At 34.7% G+C, this 21507-nt stretch overlaps 1 pseudogene; it reads right to left on the bottom strand.

Moving 5' to 3' along the window:
• Positions 1–4915: 4915 nt before the first annotated feature.
• On the bottom strand, positions 4916–8857 carry LOC144256116 (phospholipid-transporting ATPase IG pseudogene; annotated as a pseudogene).
• Positions 8858–21507: the final 12650 nt, after the last annotated feature.

Raw genomic sequence — 21507 nt, 5'->3', positions numbered from 1 at the left:
GAAATAGGAAGAGTCTTGGTCATCTAGTACAAATGCCTGTGTGATGTGGAGCACAGGAAAGGGGGAAATCAGGGTTGGATTACTCAGTTGGGCAGCTCCTTTATCCAGACCTTCCATTGCAAGAAGCCATTTTTTTTCCCCTCGGGATAGCAGGTGAAACAACCCTTGGACATTACTACAGCAATGTAATCTGCTGTTCAGAACTCCAGGTGCAAAAACTTCAAATAATTTAAGTTACTTTAAAAAGATTACATTTTGAATGTAATCAAAAGTTTACATTTTTTTGTCCAAATATTAAATGTCTATAGCAGGGAAGAAGTGATATGTCTTCTAAATTGTATTTTTGTAGAAAATTTGCATTTTGTGTTTTTGTTAGTTTAAAAGGTAAATTCGTGGTTTACACAGCTAGAGTGACTAAATTACTGTATAATTCCAAGTAGAAAAAAAAGATATTTGTTGACTTTGAATATAATAACTTTTTCTATATTTTTAAGCACTGAGAAGAATGTTCTTGTTAACTCTTCTTACATTGTGTTACAAAGGCCTTTGAGGTTGGGTAAATCTAAAATCACTCTTGTGAAGTTTAACAGAGTAGTCAGTACAAAAAAAGAATAAATCAACACTGACTTAATTTTAAAAGCTGCTATTTCAGAACTCGAGTAAGTGCTGCTAAAGTGGTCATTTTAGGAGACCTAAAAATTAAATATTTTGTTGAAGTGACAGATGACCATTTTTGTTTCTTTGTTTGTTTTGTATCTTAGAATTGTTTTTTTTTTTTTTTTTTTTTTTTTTTTTTTTTTTTTTTTTTTTTTTTTTTTTTTTTTTTGTGTGTGTGTGTGTGTGTGTGTGTGGCAGGAATTGAATCCAGGGGGCACTTAATCACTAAGTCATATTCCCAACCCTTTTTATTTTTTATTTTTTTTTTAATTTTGAGGCAGAGGCTTGCTAAGTTGTTTATGGCCTTACTCAGCTGGCTTTGAACTTGTGATCTTTCTGCCTCAGCCTCCCCAGCCACTGGGATTACAGGCATGTTCTCCCATGCCTGGCACCTTAGAGTATTTTTGATGAATTGTTTTGTTTTAGTAAGGAAAGACATCTAAAAACAAATGGATATACTCAAATGAGACTTGAGGGGAATGCTATAAATTTAAGGTAGACCTCTAGTACTTTGAAATGTCATAATAACTTTAAAAATTCCCTTTTGTTTCTTACATGGGATCAAGTGATTAATCAGTACTTCAGAATAGTGGTCTAATTCATTATTAAAGTCATTGAAAAGCAAACCATAGCCCAGAGTGTATATTGGATTGCATTTTGGAGTTCTTATAAATTCTTAAAAATAATAGTGGTGCTTGAAATTAAAAATGCTTTTGTAATTAGAGTCAGTTTTAGGTTATTAGCCCAAATTAGAGGGAAACATGAGAACCACGAATCATTTATATTTGATTTTGAAGCTTTTACATTTTATTTTGAATATCAGTATGTCTCATATTCTTGGAATTTGTAACACTATTAAGTCTCCAAGTGTTTTAACTTGAAATGAGCCTGAAATAAAGATGTGATTCCAGAGGAGAGAAGTTTAATTTCTTCTTCAATCTCAAAGCTTGTAATTAATACTTGGACTAAACTGGGCAATTGGTAGTCTAGGTCTTTTGGTGTTTTAGGTTTACTTTCATGATTTTTTTTAAATGAGTAATTTTGTGTAAAAAGCATATCCAGGTGGTTATTCTAGGATGTAGGACAGACCTGCAGTTTCTCTTCCTCAAATCATTCTCTTGATGTCCATGGGTGTGATTAATGAGCATACTGCTTCCTTCAAGGAACTAATTGGAAACCTGTGTTTTCCTATCATCTACAACCTTCTATTTGCTCATTTTTGAGATAAATGGAAAAAATGACTGGAAAATGAAAAATCAAAGTACTATCTTTAGGTAAATACTAGTAATCAAAATGTGCCTTTCAAAGATATAGCTAAAAGAAAGGATATAAGTTGTTGTGATGTGGGTCTGACTTTCATAAAGTGTTTTTTCAATACTTTGAGGATTCCTATATTAGTTTTTATAATGAAGAATTTAGTAAGTTACTATCATTTTATATCTTAAATTAGTGTGGACTGGGATTGTGGCTCAGCGGTAGAGTGCTCACCTAACACATGTGAGGCCCTGGGTTCGATCCTCAGAACCACACACACACACAAAAATAAATAAATAAATAAATAAATAAATAAATAAATAAATAAATAAATAAAGATATTGTGTCCACCTGCAACTTAAAAATAAATATTTAAAAAAATTAAAACAGAAAAAAAAATTATGAACGACCAATAATAAAAAAAAATTAAAACAGTGTGAGTATATTTTTACATGTCTGACCATTGTACAAAAGTAGAGATATTAAAATAAGATAAAAAATTAGGGTATATTTGCTATGTTTTGTAAACTTTCATGAACTTAATTCTTATTTAAATGTTCTGTTTTCTTCTATAAGTATATTTATATTGTCAAACCTGGTTGACCAAAGGTAATAAAACTCATTGTCTTGAGGCTAAAAAAAGAATTTACAAGTAACTTTTTATGCTTCTGTGTTGTTAACCATTGCATTTTCTTCTTTCCAACAAAGAGTTCTTGTTATTCTTGTAATGAAGAGACAACATTTATTAAGAAGAACCAGAAATATCAATATGTGCATAGCTAACATGAAGATAATACAATATTTATATGGGGCCTTTGGGAAATAACCGGGTTTGGTGGAGGTCATGATTGGGGCTCCCACAAAGGGATTAGTGTTCTTATGAGACAGCAGACAGCTTATTTTCTCTGTGTCACAGAGGGACACTAGAAGGTAGCCATCTGTTAGCCAGGAAGAAAGCCCTCACCAGAACCCAACCATGCTGCACATCCAAAACAGAAAAATCAATATTTGGTTGCTTAAGCCACCCAGCCTATAGTACTCGATATGACAACCCATGCTGACTACAGCATAGGCCATTTCTCCAATTTATATAAACCACTTCTAATCTGATTTCCATAGCCAAGGCCTAAAAGAAGTGAAACTTGTCAGAAGGAAAATAAGAATGGAAGGCAAAGGACACTGCAGGAACTGTGACCTGATGCTCTTTTGGGTCATCATTAAAGATAGGGCTTGGAGGATTTTTCAGTGGTAGAGCCCTTGCCTCGCATGTAGTAGACCCTGGGTTCAAGCTTCAGAACTGGAAATAGAAAGGAAAAAAAATACAAGAATGAGAGGCCTAGACATGCAGGGAAGGGGTTGTCCTTGCATGACTGGGGGACTTCCTGAGCTTGTAGGGACCATGACCTTAACTGTGTGGGTGGGACAGGTCTGAAGCCTAAGAGTCAACTCACTTGAGTGGCCTCCTCCCTGACCAACCTGGCATTTGAAGAAGCCTCCCTCAGGGCATTGGAAAGTTTGATGATAGAATTTTCCATGACTGTACAACCAATTAAAGAAAATGTGAGATAGAAGAGTTTCTTGATAATTTTGTCCAGCAAATAGGAGCCTAGATATTCTGCCTCTTCTCTCCAGCACAAGGGATGACTAAGTAATAATGTACAGTTAACTATTTTGTGTGTGCAACTTTAAAAGACCATTTTAATTTAGCAGCAAAATGTGAGATCATTTATATCAAATGTGTCTGATTTTACCACTGAATAAAATCATTTCATATTTATTTTTAAGTGAACTCATTAGGAGTCTAAAGTCTTCTAGTCCAGTATGTTGAGGTTCTGACCAAGATCAATCTAATAGTTTAGAATTATACCACTTGCATTGGTCACATTAGCTATGTGAGAGACACAGAGTCATGGTTCAACAGGCAAAACCATCTAGAGACAGATCTCATGACTTCCCAAATTGGCAAGTTAAAAAAGAGAAAAACAAAATGTGCTGCATTATGGTGCACAACTGCAATCTCTTTGAAAAAAATAAATTATTTTTCTAGTCTCTCCACATAAAATGATAGAAGGCTAATGTTTAGAATGGCTTTATTTTTGTATAAAAATTATCTCACCCACTTTACCTCAGATTCCAGTAAAATTAACATTGGAAAAAATCTGTTTATTCCCTATTTTGAGTAGCTATTAAGTGACTGAAATTTTTATGCTTTATTTTAAAGTCTAGTAGCCCTACACCTACCTGTAAGTGATATTTAGTTCAGAAGAACAAAAACATTTTTTTCTGTTCACACAATAATACCCAAAGTCAACACATTTCACACAAGTGTTCAAGGTATTTTTGGGCAAAGATATTCTATCAAGACACAGTTAGCATGTGGTGAAGAGAAAAGATGAACTACTCTGTCTGATGCATCAATACCATTTAGTCCTTCACTATTTTCAAGAATTCCTTCCATTTGTTTGAAAAAAATAATAATTTAAGATGATCACTCAGCAGGAATGAGAAATATGATCCAAACATCCTAATATCTTCTGCCAGGCAAAAAAATGTAACATTGTATTTAGTAAAATCTATTCATTCCCATTGCATGACTTCTACTTTATACTATTGTTTCAAATCCATTCACAAAGTCAATGGATTAAAAGAGCACCCATTTGGTAGTTAGATTATTTTATCTAAAGCCAGAATTCTAAGTATTCTTGATTTAAACTTCCATAAATTCTTAACTTAGAAATTTGGCCATAATGGCTAATTACAATAATTGTAAATGCTTAGAAGAGTAATTGGTATTTTAATGAACATTTATTCTGAACCCTATACATAAGAGAGTGGTTTAGTTTTTGTTGCATATCGAATATCCTGAGATGATGACTTTTTGTGGTGCTTTCTTGTGTTTTCTTGTTTAGCTGTAACCACTGTCAATATGCTTCTGGGACAATAACATAGACAGTTAGAGATTTGCATTCATCTGCATTGGACAATGAAGTTTTTACTATACTTTTTATGCAGACGAAGAAATTAAATGATGAATCCTGGAATTTGTTCTTTTTACATTCTTTAATACTATTAGGAGAATCTCAGGGAAAAGGCTGATAAATATTAGAAGAATTATGGCCAACCATGTGGATATAGGAGACAGCATTTGAGCAAATATGAAATACATTTTCTGTTGTTTGAGAAAAGGCCAAATAATTCCTCCCCAGAAGGATGAGAAAAAGACATAAAAGGCTAAAGAACCCCAAATGATTTATCTATGTCCAGAATCGAGTATCCAAGGCAAGCTTCAGAGTTACAGTGAATACTAAGACTGTAAAAACAATGGTTCCAAAAGTCCAGTTTCTGTTTACTTTCCATTATCTTCTAGAGGTGCAGTCTGAAAGAGAAAGCAATCCCAAAGAAGAATGTTGTCCCTTCAAAGGCAGCCAGAAATGTTCACTCCAAGAAGGGGCCCAACTCTAGCATAGCATTACCAGAAATTTTCATATACAATCATGGGTGTGAGGTCAGAGTGACAATGTTGATGTGCCATTCCAGGAGACTGTAGGCTAGAATGGGCAGGGAGGTGAAGTGGATATTCTACATTGTAAGTAGCATCATACAGTGGCTATTGTGAGAATCCCCAGAAGAACTAGTATAAAAACTGTGGCAAAATGAAACAAAGTTCTTATAGAAGAAATACTGTACAAGATGTGCTATTCTCACATAGTATAGATGTCAGTGAGCCAATAATAGTTTCTTTAAATGTTTAAACCTGTGAACAGAATAATCGCTGTTCCTGGCTGCTCAGCTACCTTCTTTGCCTTTAATACCTATGCCCACATGGGATTCCAAGATCATGCTAACATTGTTGGCACCATCACTGATGGACAGTGTTATTGGGCTGCCTTTTAATTCTTCACCATTCTGACAATCTGGGCTTTCTCTAACCGTGCCTTCCAGCAGCAAAGCACTGCAATGCACTTCATACAAATTTGTAGGAAAATGCTTTCATAATTGTTTGAACTAGAGTCCTGACTAGAATTTAGTATAAATGAAAATGTGGAATCATCAATGATTAATCCATATTCTTGATGTTCTGTCCATGCTTTTTTAAGGCTTCTAGTACTTTTAGAAAATTCATGCAGCAATTTCTTCCAATATTCTAACAACAATTCATGGACTCGATCTTCTTTCCTTTCACTTTCTTCAAGAGATTTTGTGGTCAATTCTAAGAGCTCAGTGCAAGTTTGGAAAAGGTAACAGGCATAGCAGGTGGATTTGGCTGTCTCCATCTTGGCCCCAGTAAGCACCCAGACTTTCAGGCCGACTGCATGCAGAGTTTCACTGGTCTCTGCAGCTTGATCTTGTAGCTTGTCTTCCACTGAAGTGGGTCAAATTAAATTCATGTTTGTTTCAATATCATCAAAAACCTTTTCCATCTTTTTTCTCTGTCTTATAAGGCCATATTTGCCTCCATAAACTGTCTTAATTATTTCATAGTCATCTGGAGTAATTTCTTTGAAGGCCACATACAGTGTCTTATACCCATCCATTGCATTACATTCCACATGAGCTAAAGCTCAATTTTATATGTATGTATATATATATATATATATTTTACCCTGGGAAAAACTGCTGAATCTGCTCCTTTAAAAAAACAAAAGAAGTATGTTTCCTCCTTGAGTTTTCACAATTACCCTCAGACATTGGTGGATGGAATCAAAGTTTAAGGTGTGAAGAAGTTCATACTCTTCTATTTTTTTTCTTTGGTTTTCTAGTCTCTTACATCCATTCTGACTTCCTAAAATTGTGAACCCATACTTTTTAGCTCCTTTCACCCAAGCTATTTTATCTGCTGAGGAGAAGATATAGGTTAATTTAGCTTATTCTGTAGCTCCATCAACAGCATCATTTCTTCTCATTTCTAAACATAAGGCATGCAGAAAGTATTCTTCTTGATTCTTATCTGTTTTGTCAAAATATGTTAAATGTCTAAAATAATCCATCAGCTTCCTGAGTTACACCTTTATATCTGTGCCAATCTATGCAGCATTCAATAAATTACATGATATTTTCAGTAAGTGTTCCAGTCTTATCTGTAAGCACATAATCCACCTGACCGAGTTCTTCATTGAGATCTGATGTGTTAACCAAGCCTCCTTCATTAATCTCTTCATCATAAAAGTTTTTATCCCATGAGATGAAGAAGAAGCCCAAGAACTTCTGCATTTCTACTGTGATATACATGGAGACAGGGATGATAAAGTTGAATAGAACCATAAAAGATAGGAAGTCCATGAGCATTTTCAAAACATTTAAAGTCTCCACTTCTTTCTGTGTCTTTTGGTTATACCAAGGTTCATTCATTATATGGGGTACTTTACCATACCTATGATAGAGTAGTGCATCCTGCAGCTTTAGTGAATAAGATAAATAAATATACCATCAAGGAGGCATTAATGTATTTTTCAGTAGCAGAACTTTTTTGAGATTTCCCTTGATAGTTCAGAGCCATTTTGGTTTCCATCCCAGTGTAAACAGCAACTCCATGTATCTTCTTTTTTTTTTAAATGTAGCTCCCTTCATCAAAAGATTTTCAGGTCCTAAAGGCCTGGCAACAGTCTCAAGACTATTACTATAGATATTGATTCTCCCAACACACTTGCATAGGTCAAGTTGAGGCTGTTCAATCACTGCTTGGAGGTTATCACTGGACTCAGCTGTACACATTTCAATGGTATCCCATACTGCATAATCTGTCTTTCAGTTAGATTTCCCATCAAGACTAGCTGTAGTGACATAACAGGTTTCATCAATGGTACCGGATGATAGAAGAATAAGATCACAGAGGAAGGTTTCATCTGCATTAACTTCTACTACATCACCAATGTTATTTTTTTCACTTTCATTTTGCAGTTGCTTTGCATTTTCAGTAATGTAAACAGTGCTCTTGTTGACTTCATTGTTGACTCTGTGTCTCAGCCCATCTTTATATCCCTGTTTGATGGCTGTACCAGTTATAACAAAGAAAAACCTAAGTCCACTGGTAACTGGGCTAATTGGTGGGTCTACTGTGACCTATACAAGGAAAATCACGAGAAAACAAAAATTTGCAATCCTTCTAAACTGTTCAAACAGGTTCTTAGGGAGGAAATTCCAAAGTGTATACTTAGATGAAATTACTCTATTATCCCAAAATCTGTGCAATGTAAGCTTCTGTTTCTGAAACTGGATGACTGCCAACAAATACTGTGTATGTAACAACTCATTTCTCTTCTCAAGCACAATTCACTTTCTCTATGAGGTTGTAAACTCAGGCTTTGTCCAGTTTAACAGTTTTTAAGAATCTGATCAATAAAATGTGGCTTGAGGGTCCCATCTCATTATAAGATGAAAATCTGTGGCTGCCTGCCCAAATTCATTTTGTCTCACCATAAAACCTTACCTGATTTTATCCAGAACAAACTCTGCAAACTTACTTTTATATAGGATGTCAAGATTGGCCCATGTTCTACCATGACTTTTCTACTAACATATTACAGTTGATCCAGTCCTCTGTGACAACCCACCGTGGGCTGATCATGTTGAAGACAACTTCAGAAGAGCTGGTTTGTTTCCGTGAGGACTTCAGTGTGGCTTGGAAGAAGGAATTGTGGAAGTGCCCTCTGGACCAGGTGCAGAAGGTGCTTAGGCTCCTGACAGGTATCTTGTAGACTGTATGGGACAAACAGTGTTACTGCTGCCACTTCATTACCATCCCCATCCTCAGGAGAAAGTGGTGACTTACTGAGTGACTTGTTACAAAGTCCTACTTCAGCCAAATTGTTGAATCATGCAGTTCCCACCCTCTAAGCTGAGAGATAGCATATTTATTCCCTTGCCTTGGAGTGCCTGGCCCACCTCTTCAGTTGTATTCCTCTGCCTGCCAGCAATCACCCCATCTCTCCTCACCTACGTCTTCCATTTTGCATACATTGGCTGTGACATCTGGACTAGAAAGATAGCATCAGTGAATGGCAGCAGCCAGAACTATGTCTTGGGTCAGGAGCATTGGCTGGCTTGGGGTCCTGGCTGGCCTGCATCAATAAACTCATGTCCAAGAACTTTGTGCTCATGGAATTCAAGGAGTATTTACTGCATATGTTCCAGCAGACTTTCTACTTCCTGCAGAAAAATCACCAAGGATAACAATGCCCATACAGTGAAGAGCAGGGTAGAAGAGCTGATGAGAGAGTGTGGGGATCCTGGTAAGGAACAGAAAGATCTGAGGTGGTACAGGAACTGAGACTGCTGTTTCTACATAGGCAAGAACAGAAGAGGTCCATGGAGGTATAGGAGTTACAATCGCCTTTTATCACTTGGTGTTGCTTGACAATTTTTACTATTTGACTTTTTCCAAGTGAACATCATGCAATGTATAAGATTGTTGTTATTGTGGGTTTTACACAAATGACAAGTTTCCATCAAAAGATAGGAGAGATGTGAATATGGGTCCAAGTTAATGTGGTGCACACCTATTTTGCTCTGTTATGGTTCCCTGGAATGAAGTCTAAAATTTCCCTGGCCCATTTTTTTAAAGTACTTTAAAAGATGACATCATCACAGTAGTCAGAAGAAGTGATCATTATTTATTTTCTTTTCAGATGATGTCATTTATGTGTCTTACAACTTGCAGTAACATGATGCTACTGCTGTATAAAGACAAGGGAAATTGGAAACATATATAACAATTATGTTGACAGTTCAGAAACATCTAAGCTGATAAATTGTATTGAATTAGAAAATATTTATAAATTTCCTGACAGTAAAAATTGTTAATCTCTTAACCGGTTTTCCTTGGACTGTCTGTTGTTATTAAGTTATGCAGAGTTAAGCTATTTCATTTTACTTAAAGTTAAATAGCAGAATATAAAGACAACTGCCTAAAGTTAAGAAAGTTTTATGCTTTTTTAAATTGGACAATTTTAACTGTGTCTAAAGTTTAAAAATTTGATACATAAGATTATTTTGGTTTGGTCCATTATAAACAAGCTTTATGTGGCATTTGTTTTGTATAAATACAGAAACTCATGGTATAGAATAATTTTTAGGACTTAATGATAACTTTCTATATGAACACAGAGGTTTTAGTATTCACATAATTTCATATCTTTTCTAGCTTTGATTAAGAAAGTCTGCCTTGTCTTCATATGTAAATAAAGTGTAGCTGCTCTACAAACCATCAAAAACATAATGCTGGAATTCAATATACAAATGTGAATATATTTATGATGCAATATAAAAGACACATCCACTACTTAAAAATTCTTTTATCTACTTAATCTACCAAAGACTATACGTGTTATTATTGAATCTGTATTTAGTATTGCTTGTGAGTTCTTTAGACATGAAATTATGGGGATTTAAATAGAATCTGTAAAAATAATCAGTAGTAATGACAATAAAAACAATAGGTGATTTTTGAAAATATTTATATTTTAGGTGATGATGGCCTTTATTTTTATGTGGTGCTGAGGATCGAACCCAGATCCTGCCTGTGCTAGGTGAGTGCTCTACCCCTGAGCCACAATCCCAGCTTTTATATGAACACATACTCAGCACAAAAATGCCATGAATCAGGAGCAGCTATGGTGTCCACTTTGCAGACAAGGAAAGGAAAGCAAAGAGTGGTTTTTCATTTTCAAATATATGCAGCTCATATAATATTATATTCAGGGATCTCACTGTAGAAATCATTAATAGATCATGTTAAAATTCCTTTTTGTGCTTTTAAAATTCTTCTCAGAATAGAGATGTAGCTCAGTGGTGGAGCCCTTGCCTAGCATGTGTGAAAACCTGGGTTCAATTCCCCAGAACCACCAAAAAGAAAAAACAAAACAAACCATCTCATGGCGTTTGTTTTATGAGTAATTAATCTCTTTGGAAAGTGATAGTAAGATTCAGGGACGCTATGAAAAAGGTTGACAATATTCTTTTAATTTCCAGTTACACCCTGTCTCTCATTTATTAAACAACTACTTGGATGACTGAGATGTGGCAAATGCAACTTTTTCAAATTTCTATTCAGTTAACTAATACATTGTGATTACTACTACTATTAACATTAATTAAGCTATGGATAATGCTCTAAAATTACTTTTTGCAATAAACTTCCCAAAAAAACAATGAATATCTGTACAAGGAATTCTGTATACAGGATTTGGTTAAGTGTTCTTTTTTCTCACTTTTAAGAATTGAAATTTCTGACATGTTAAGATACTAAAAATAAAATGGTGTATGATTACATTTATATGTAATATCCAGATTAGGTAAATCTATGGAGATAGAAAGGTTCATAGTGGCCAGAAGGTGGAGGGATGTGAGAATAGGAAATGACTGCTTAATAAATACAGGTTTTACCTTAATGAGTATGTAAACTTTACCTCAATATAATAAAGTTTCCACAAATATTAGGGGGGGAAAGTAGATAGCTCCTCTCTCAAGGGACATAGCCATATTACAAATTCAGATTACCTTAATTTCTAATAGTTAATCTCAGCCCTGAAAACTAGAGGAAGTGCATCTCTTAGATTGACCAATGAGAGAAGAAGAACCAAAACATATTTTGAGCCATTATAATACTCATGGTGTGTGTGTGTGTGTGTGTGTGTGTGTGTGTGTGTCCATCCATATCTGTTTATCCATGAATGTTGTTGCTGATGCTGGAAGTGAAAGGTTGTATTGGTCTTAATCAGGGCCCTCACCTTCACCTCATGAACAATCACAATGCACTAAGCAGGAGATTGACTAACTTGGCATACTTCTTAGAAGACCACCCTGGCTGCAAGAGAGTGCATGACAGAAATCAAGGGTGGAGGCTTGTGTCTCTGCTGAGGGCAAGAAAAAGTCAGAAAGATTTGGAAGATGTGAGAGCAAAGACTTCATGGCTAAATTTGAAGCAGCCTTAGGAGAGGACCAGAGTGACTGGATATTGGGAGACAAGGATGTCAGGGACACTGCTGGGTCTGCCTTGTACAGCTGGTAAGATAATAATACCCTCTCCCAAAAGACTCGGTGTGGAGTCAAGGGGTCCATTTCCCACATGGTGGTCTGTGGTGTATTTGATGATTCCTGACGAGGTGGACAAGCAATCCACACTTACAAGCTGAGGCTGGGGAGGCAATGCTCATTCTCTTCATAGGTGTTAACAGAAGCCACTTGCATAGAGAAGATAGATTATTAGATTTTAAAGTGAAATCTAGATCCATTTCTACTTGATAATTGGGGGCAGATCTTGAAGCTTTGGTGAATTTATAGTTGTAGGTCAATGTTAAAGCTAAAAGGGGAGAAATATTAATATTTAGGTTAAACACAAAATTATATTTTTGAAGCTTTGGTGAATTTATAGTTGTAGGTCAATGTTAAAGCTAAAAGGGGAGAAATATTAATATTTAGGTTAAACACAAAATTATATTTTAACATTCATTCTAAACAGAAAAAATGCATTTGGATATTGTCTAACCAATCTGTCCTTCTGGCATTTTCTAATTAGTTATATATCTCACATTTTAGAGCCAGAGTGAATTCATGGATAACTTTGTTTCCTCTCATTTATAATAAGACTTCATGAAGCCAACTTTTACTCCAGAGAAAACCTCTGTTATGTTGAAACCCATGAAACTTGCTTTATATCTGCTTAGGGCTCACTGTCCTTGTCTTGAACTGCTTTATGGCAACCTGACTAATTTTTAAAACGTTGTGTCAAGGTTGACTTCTGTGTATTTCAGTTCTGATGGGATATGATGTGAATTTTCTTTTTTCTTTTTTTAGGTGCTGGGTATTGAACCCAGGGGAAATGTATCACTGAATACAATCCTAGCCCTTTTTATTTTTTTAATTTTGAGACAGAGTCTCACTAAGCTGCTTGAGTATTGCTACTGTCCTGAGGCTGGCCATGAACAATCCTCCTGCCTCAGATTTCCAAGTTCTGGGATTACAAGTGTGAGCCACCAAGTCCTGACTGGATGTATGAGCCTCATAAACTTTCTCTTTTTTCCCTCTACAACTATCAAACAAACATATTTGTAAGCTAATTTCCTACAAATTTAACAAATATTACACCGCTGTATATTTTATTCTATAAATGGGATAAATATCAAGAAGCATGTTCCTGCTTCAAGCATATATTCTCAAGCATACATTCCACCAATCAATCTCAAATGTATTAATACTATTTAGTGCTTACCACACTGAACTCTACTTGTTCCTTTCTTTGTCAGTTTCTTCTGCTGGACAGACAGCAAGTTATTTGATAACTGGAACTTTTTGTTTGTTACATTTTTGTCCCCAGCACACAACACAGGATAAGAAACTATTTGAAAATTGGCTGGAATGTGAGGGAATGTGCAAGAAACTATAAACATGAAAGTGATGGATGCCTTCTTTCCTTCTGAGAGTCTGGAATTGGAGTGCATGCTGGACTGAGGATGCCTACATGACATGTGACCCATTAAAATCTTGGACTTCTAGGCTCAGGTCAGATTCCCTGATGGGTAATAGTTCACAGTACTGGAGGAGTTAAGCTTGCCTTGTGTGACTCCACTGGGAGAAGTATCTCAGGTGCTTGTACCTATATCTTGCAGACTTTACCACTGTGTCTCTTCCTTGCTGATTTTGCTTTATATCTCTTGTCATAATAAATTCTAGCTATGAGTGAAAATATATACTATGTTCTCTGAGTCCTCCTGGTAATTCATGAGATTGGGGGGTGGTCTTAGAGACCCTCCATAGAAGATCCAATTTAAAATTTGGGGCATTAGATCATTTTCTCTCTACTTTCATCTTCTCTCTTCTACTTTACATTACCTTTGTCACAGAGTTTAAATCACTGTAACTCAGTTCATCAATCATTTATTCTGACAACAGGAGCAGAACCTACTAAGAGAAGATAAAAGAAGAAAGAGATGAGGCACAAAGCTAACTGAGGCAAATCTGTGGTCCTTAGGGAGCTTGCATTGGTTCACATACACTAGTAGCCATAAAACAAGGTTAGGCTAAGAAAAAGCAACAACAGAGCAAAAAGGAAGAGTGTGGGAACAAAGTTAGGGAGATTTATCCAACTTTAGTCATGGCAGATGTGGTTTAAATCCAGCCCAAATAAATTGGATTCCCATCTGACATTAGTTTGAAAAATTCTATCTGTATATTGATTGGTTCATTTTCTCTGGCATAGAAAAAAGTAGATTTTTTAAGGCATGAGCATGCATATCACAGGTGAATCTGGTGGTACCTTGACCCTTCATGTAGCTTAAGGACCATCTGTACTCTTAAGGAGTCACAAGGAGCACAATATGGTGTTGCATCTGAACAAGGTTTCCACCATACTTTAATGATTCTGCCTGGTTCATTGAATCAGTGAGTCATTCCTCCAGGTCAGCACAGATGAACTGGGCTGAGGACTCCATCAAGATGCTGAGCTCAGGATCTCAGGTTAAGAACTCAGGTACAGGAGTATGGGCAGCAGATCTGAGCCCAGGGTCCCACCAGGAACCTGCCCAAGAAAGCCAGGATACAAGATAGGTTGAAACCCACAATTAGACTTATGCATTAGTCCTTGCCATCAATGAATGCATAATTAGTTGAGAAGTAAATTTTACCTACCTATAGACAGTTTGTGCCTCCCTGTTCTCAATACTATAGTATCACCTAGGAGCTTTCAAAAGACCTGTTATGCAGCCTATCCTGGACCAATTAAATTAGACTCTCAATTGCTGGTGAGGACCATTAAAAGTTCTCAAGCATATCCAATATACAGCTAAGTCAAGAACAAGTAGTATTTAAGTCTGTGTGTTCTATAGAGGACACAAGTATCAAAGATTTGGGGGATTTTCTATAGAGGAGTTACACCAAACAGAACTAAGGCAATCACATCAAAGTCATGATTCGATGAAAAAATCTTTCCTGGGTAAGGACACAGAAGGAAAGCAGCAGTCCCTTTGGAGAGATTTCTAATAGGGTGCTTACTACAGGAACCTCCAGTGGAGTCTCTTGCTATGCTGAAATTTCCTCCTGGGAGCTCATAGGGCAAATGCCATATTTTCCTGTGTCATACTTTCATGAGCTCTAAGAACCCTACTGGAAAGTATTATGTTACATGAAGATTATTTAAAGGTTGGCCTAATTAGTTTTTTTTGTCTCTATGACGATTCCTACTGCCCTCTGTCTATAGGATAACCAGCCATATAAAACCTTGAAAATGTTAATTTCCTAAAAAAGTGGTATTTGTAAGCTCATTGGTTCCATACTTTTTGCTCTGGATCATCCAAGCCACCACCCAGGCAGATTCCCCCAAGGCAGCACTGTGGCTGGTGGAGCAAACACAAGATTGAGTGAAAATATCGATAACCATTTAATGTCTACAACTAAGTTCAAAGTGACAACCTGAGTATCAGTTTTGTAGGAGTCTGTGTCTGTAGGCTGATAAAGAAAGCAACATGTATGGAGGTTCTAGTTCTGACTGGGTGGAGGATCCATCAACCCTGGGTAAGGACAGAAGCACAAAGTAAATTAAATTCCTATGTAGTAGCAATCCCCCAAAGAACAGATATGGGATGTGTAAGTTTCAAACCTCTACAGGAATAAAAAAAAGGAGAATTAAATAACTCTTGAGACTTGAGCAAATGTCAGGAAATTAAATTATATCCATATTCAATTGGTATAAATTATATATTTATGAGCACATGTAGCATATATGTGTGTGTACAAATATGCACACATATATTTATAATTACTTTGAAAGCATGGCAAATTGAAAACACAGTAGCAGAAAGAGCTCCAGATTTTTAAGACAAACATGTAAAGGGGTAGGATTTAATTAATCTCTTATTGAAGGGCAGATTTATGAAATGGGAGAGATACAAGTCTAAATGATATTTACATAAAACTCATTCCAAATAATGACATAGAAACATTTAAAATAAAAGAATGGAAAAATACTTCTATAAGGAAGATATATTTATGCCTATATGCTTACACATGTAACATCACTTTCAAGTAAATAAAGTCTCCAAATATGTAGGTGCACAAATGTTAATCTTTCAAGAGATGAGGAATATATGCCATGTATTCTTATTCATGATTAAATTTATAAGTACAGCAATGATAATGTATACATTGGAACAAATATAAAAATTACCATGCATTATACAAAAGATCAACAAATATATGAAAAAAATATTCAACATTTTTAGCAATCATGGAAATGCAAATCTAAGCTACATTGAGATTTCATCTCACTCTAGTTAGAAAGACAATCATCAAGAATACAAATAATAATAAATGCTGGTGATGGTGTGGGAAAAAGTTACAATCATTCATTGTAGATGTACTGCAAATTAATACAATCACTTTGGAAAACAGTATAGAGATTCCTGAAAATTCTAGGAATGGAACCACCATCTGATGCAGATATCTCACTCCTTGATATTTATCCAAAAGAACTAAAATCAGGATGCGATTGCATATTAATGTTTATAGCAACACAATTTGCAAGAGCCAAATTATGGAACCAGCCTAGATGCCCATCAATAAATGGATAAAGAAAGCATGGTATATATACACAATATAGAGTTTTACTCAGTCATAAGGAAGAGTGAAACTATGTCATTTGTTGGCATACTGATGGAATTGGAAAACATCATACCAAGGGAAATAAGCCAGATGCAGAAATTCAAGGGTGGAATGTTTTCTCACAAGTGGAAAAGAAGAGTGAAATAAGGGGAAGAAAAGGGTATGGATCCCATGAAAATAGAAAGAAAATCAGTGGAGTAGAGGAAAGGGATTAAAGGAGAGGGAAGAGGGACTGGGAGAGGGAAGAAACTATGCAATTAAATTATATATATGTAATTATATATATGAATATAACACAGTGAATTCCACTTTATATATATATACAATTAATATATATAACACTATTTTACATATTTATATATAAAATACTAATTAAAAACAATAAATAAATAGGAAGACAAACAGTAGAGAAAGAGGAACAGAAAAAGGGAAGAAGCAAGGAAAATGGAAGCAGTGGAGCAAGAAATGGAGAAAATTGCATTACATGAATATATGAATATATCAAAATGATATATTATGTTTAATTATAGTGCACTAATAAAAATCATTTTTAAAAGTTGCCACACCTTAAGTAGACCACCAAGAAAAATATTTATGAGTTCTTTATAGGTTATAATTCCTGATTCTGATGGAGAAATAGACAAAAATGAGAAAAAAATACCTACAATTACAAAATGGAAAGCAAAATGAATATATCCTTTTAAGCAACTTGTTTTAAAGATGAAATCAAAAGAAAATTTAGAAGTAGTTGGGAAATTAATGCAAATGAATTACATGTACAAAATGAGTTAGGTTGAAAACCCTATTGATAAATATGAGCAATCAAAACCAGACAGACCTAAATAATACTGCACTATTATTTAAACACCTAAAAAGCACACAATTAAGTTTCTTGTAAATAAATGAAAAATTCTAAATAAAACAATTTTTTAAATTATGTAATAAAAAGAATTGAAGTGATAAATTAATAAAAATTAAGTATATACATATAAAACATATATATATATATATATATATTATTTACAAAAGGGAAAACATGAATAAACTATATGTTTATTGGTAACTTCTCTATTACAAGTGTGCAGTACAGGAATTTGGTGACCACCATGTCTGTGTTCCCTAAGAAAAGAGGAGCAGGAAATAACCCAGAAAGATGCTATGATGTGAAAATGCACTGGCCTCCACCTCTGAATGAAGTTAGGGACCCCATGATCATGCCAATTCATATATGGTTATGCACAGCCTTAGGACATATCTGACAATCACAGACCACATATATGAAGGTGACTTCACATGATTATAGTGAAGCTTAAAAGTTCCTATGGCCTAGTGACATCACAGAGCAACACAACTCACGTTTGAGGTAATGTTGGCATAGGCAAACCCACTGTGCCAACAGTCACATGAAGGTGTAGCATTTACAGTTTTGTATAGCACCTACTACTTTGCTAATAAAAATAGCTCTAAAAGAGCAAAATGTTAAGGAAGAGTTTCTTGAGTGGATTCTGGGGTTGCTGGAATTGCTTCTCTAATCTGACTAGATTTAAAGGCACTAATGACTCCCATATGTGGATGCTAACACACAAGGGTGCGAGGTAATAGTTCAGTGAATTAGACCAAGGGGAAGGAAGGGAAGAGAGGGGAAACAGCAATAGGAAAGACAGTGGAATGATTCTACATAAGTTTTCTATGTTCATATATGAATACACCATGGTGAATCTCTACATTATATACAATCACAAGACTGGGATCCTAATTAGAGTAAGATGTGCTCCATGTTTGTATAAATATGTCAAATTATACTCTACCGTCATGTATAACTAAAAAGAATAACAATAAATAAAAACATTTTTAAAAGATAATGCAATAACTGATAGTCCCTCTCAGGATGGGGCAATAGAAGTAATTAGCTTGTTTCCTACTGGAAATGGATCAATAAGAGAAGATAATGCCAAATCAGTGTAAGCATTATTTCAGGAAATGTTCTCCAACCTGAGACTTGTGTTTCTCCAATCTAGTGATTGAGTAAGGTTCTTAGTTTATTTTCCTGAATAGACAATGCAGGTATTGCAATCTGGGCTGTGGAGTGAGCATTCCCAAGTGAAGCATTTATTGTATCAACATTCATCACAAAAAAAGATGGAATCACACATTCTGTACTTTATCAGCACAGCTTCAACATGTTTTAGATTTAAAACAACAAGGAAGAGGAAACACATAGACCAAGAGTCATAGAACTTGGCTTCTGAGCTCAGTCACTGAGGGAAAGGAGTAATCTCCCTGAACACTGTCTTCTTTATAAAGCATGTCAGAAGAAGGATGTCAATTCTAATGTGCGTGTCCAGTATAAATAGAGATTTTTTTTGTTTTTCTTACAAAAAGATGCATAGTCATTTTTCAATTAATGTTTTCTGCTAAAAATAGAAAATGCTCATTTTATATCAATATTTATAATTAAGCAAATAAAATATTCTGAACATGGAAATAATAATTACTTTTCTAAAAATCCAGGTATAAATTTATTTTTCCAGCTTTAATTGTACAATATTTTATTTCATTTTCATTAAACAATGCAGATATTTTCCTAAAAAAAAACACTATCACATTTAATAGTTTTTACAACTTGAGCCCTTCAGTGAAAGCTTTAGGATAAAGAAACTACAATTTCAAAGTAACCAAGCTAACTATAAATGAATGCTAACTAGAACTTTCACACATCCACAGGTGAATTATTTCCTCTAATATAGGAGAAACACTAAACACAAGAAACTTAGCAGTACAAACCACCACAACAAACAACAAAGCAAATAGCTAACAGCAGCATAGGAATGAAAACTTTGTAAAGTGAGAATGAATTACCCATTTAAAATGTAAAAGCCTAGCAAAATGAAAAGTAACTTCATTTCTAAGTCTCAACATTGTCCTTGTATTAAAAGATATGTTTTTCCTTCTATAACTAGATATTGGTTTTCTTTGTCCAGAGGAAAATCACCAGGCTATCTGGGTGTTTATTCTTCTGTTAATTACTACTTAAACTGTGATAAAACATTTATGTGTCCACATCCTTAAAATAAATTAAGTGGTACCTCTAAGGAAACGTGTTAAGTTCCACATTCCTATTGATTTTAAGTATATTTTATGGGTAAGTATGTTAGAATTAAATGAGTAATGTCAAAAGTAAAGTGAGTCATAAGTCAGCTGAGCAAAAGTATTCAGTCTATAACATCTCTACCTATCTTTGCCTCAATTATCTGATACAATGGAAACAGAAAAAGCAGATTATGAAACAAGAAAAAAAGGCATGCTGATGTTGAGACTAAGATTTTTAACTCCTGATTCTTATTGACCAAATGGATACTATTTATATACAGAAGCTAGTTACCAGGAAACTGGGAGCTTTCCTGAAAGAAACCTTCCACTCTTTATGAAAAGCTCAATGCTGCAATGTACTCATTCAGACCAAATGGTCCTTTGATACTGATTTTGTGGAAGGATGTGAGAATTACTCAGATTCAGATTTAGGGTTTAAAGACTCTTAAGAAATAGACACATACCGATAAATTACTGGGTCTCATCAGAGAAGACTTAAGTAACCGGGTTTATCATAGAATTATCCCTTTAAATCATCACAGACAAGGCCCAGGCAGAATACTGCTTATCTCTGAAGAGAAGTATAAATGAAGCAACATTAAAAAGATGGATTCCTTGATTTTTTCAATAACATAGCTCTAGGAAAACAAAAACCTCTAAAACCACATATTTAAACTCATCCTGTTAGCTCTAACATTTCAAAATAATTCCTAAACTAAAACAATGTTTAAAACAAAACTTTATTGCCTCCAAAATAGGATTTTGTATTTTCAGTGGTTTATCAAAAATATATTTCTTATAATTTTGAGGTAAATGTGTTACATAACTCAAAATCTTAAAACTATCTTAATACATTAAAATGTACAGGGCACCTTTTAGTATTTTTAAAAAATTTTTTTAGTTGTAGATGAACACAATACAATACCTTTATTTTATTTATTTATTTTTATTTGGCACTGAGGATCAAACTCAGTGCCGCACACTGAGTGCTCTACAACTGAGCCTCAACTCCAGCCTGCCTTTCAGTTTTTATGTGCAGTTTTCACATTCTTTTACTCAATATTTTAAAAATGTAGTTAGCATATTATAGAGACTGTTATATTGCTGCACACTCTTTGTAATCTTATTTGATATAATCATTTTCAGAGTTATTTTTGTATATTTACAGGGACTTAAAGTGAACAGATCCACTCTCTTTACCCCCTACCCTCAATTAAAATTGAAAACACAAAGACAACAAGAAATGTGATTAAGTTCTAGGAGGGAAATTCTAATCATTAAAGTGTAGGGATGCAGAAGTCAACTTCTTACACCCATTTTCTATGCTACAGAATAAACTTTATGAAACTGCAGCCAAGTATTTTTAAGAATCTTTCAATTTTCTCCAATGGGTTTCTTTTTTTAATTGATTTTATTTTTTAAAAAAATACATGACAGTGGAATGTATTACAATTCTTATTACACATATAGAGCACAGTTTTTTATATCTTTGTATATAAAGTATGTTCATGCCAATTCATGTCTTTATACATGTACTTTTTGCATTATAATTCTTTTTACACATATATACTACAATTTTCCATATCTCTGGTTGTATATAAAGTATGTAGACACCCAATTTATGTCTTCATACATGTACTTTGGATAATGATGTCCATCACATTCCACCATCCTTGCTAATTCTTGCTCCCTCCCTTTCCTTCCCACCCTTCTTCCCTATATAGAATTCATCTAATCCTCCCATGCTCCTAATCCTAATCCCACCATAAGTAAGCCTCCTTATATCACAGTAAACATTTGACATTTGTTTTGGGATGTTTGGCTAACTCACTTAGCATTATCTTCTCCAATGCCATCCATTTACCTGAAAATACCATGATTTTATTCTCTTTGATTGCTGAGTAAAATTCCATTGTG

Source organism: Urocitellus parryii, chromosome 7 (assembly GCF_045843805.1).
Source record: "Urocitellus parryii isolate mUroPar1 chromosome 7, mUroPar1.hap1, whole genome shotgun sequence".
NCBI lineage: Eukaryota > Metazoa > Chordata > Mammalia > Rodentia > Sciuridae > Urocitellus > Urocitellus parryii.
This window is presented reverse-complemented; position numbering and strand designations above follow the sequence as displayed.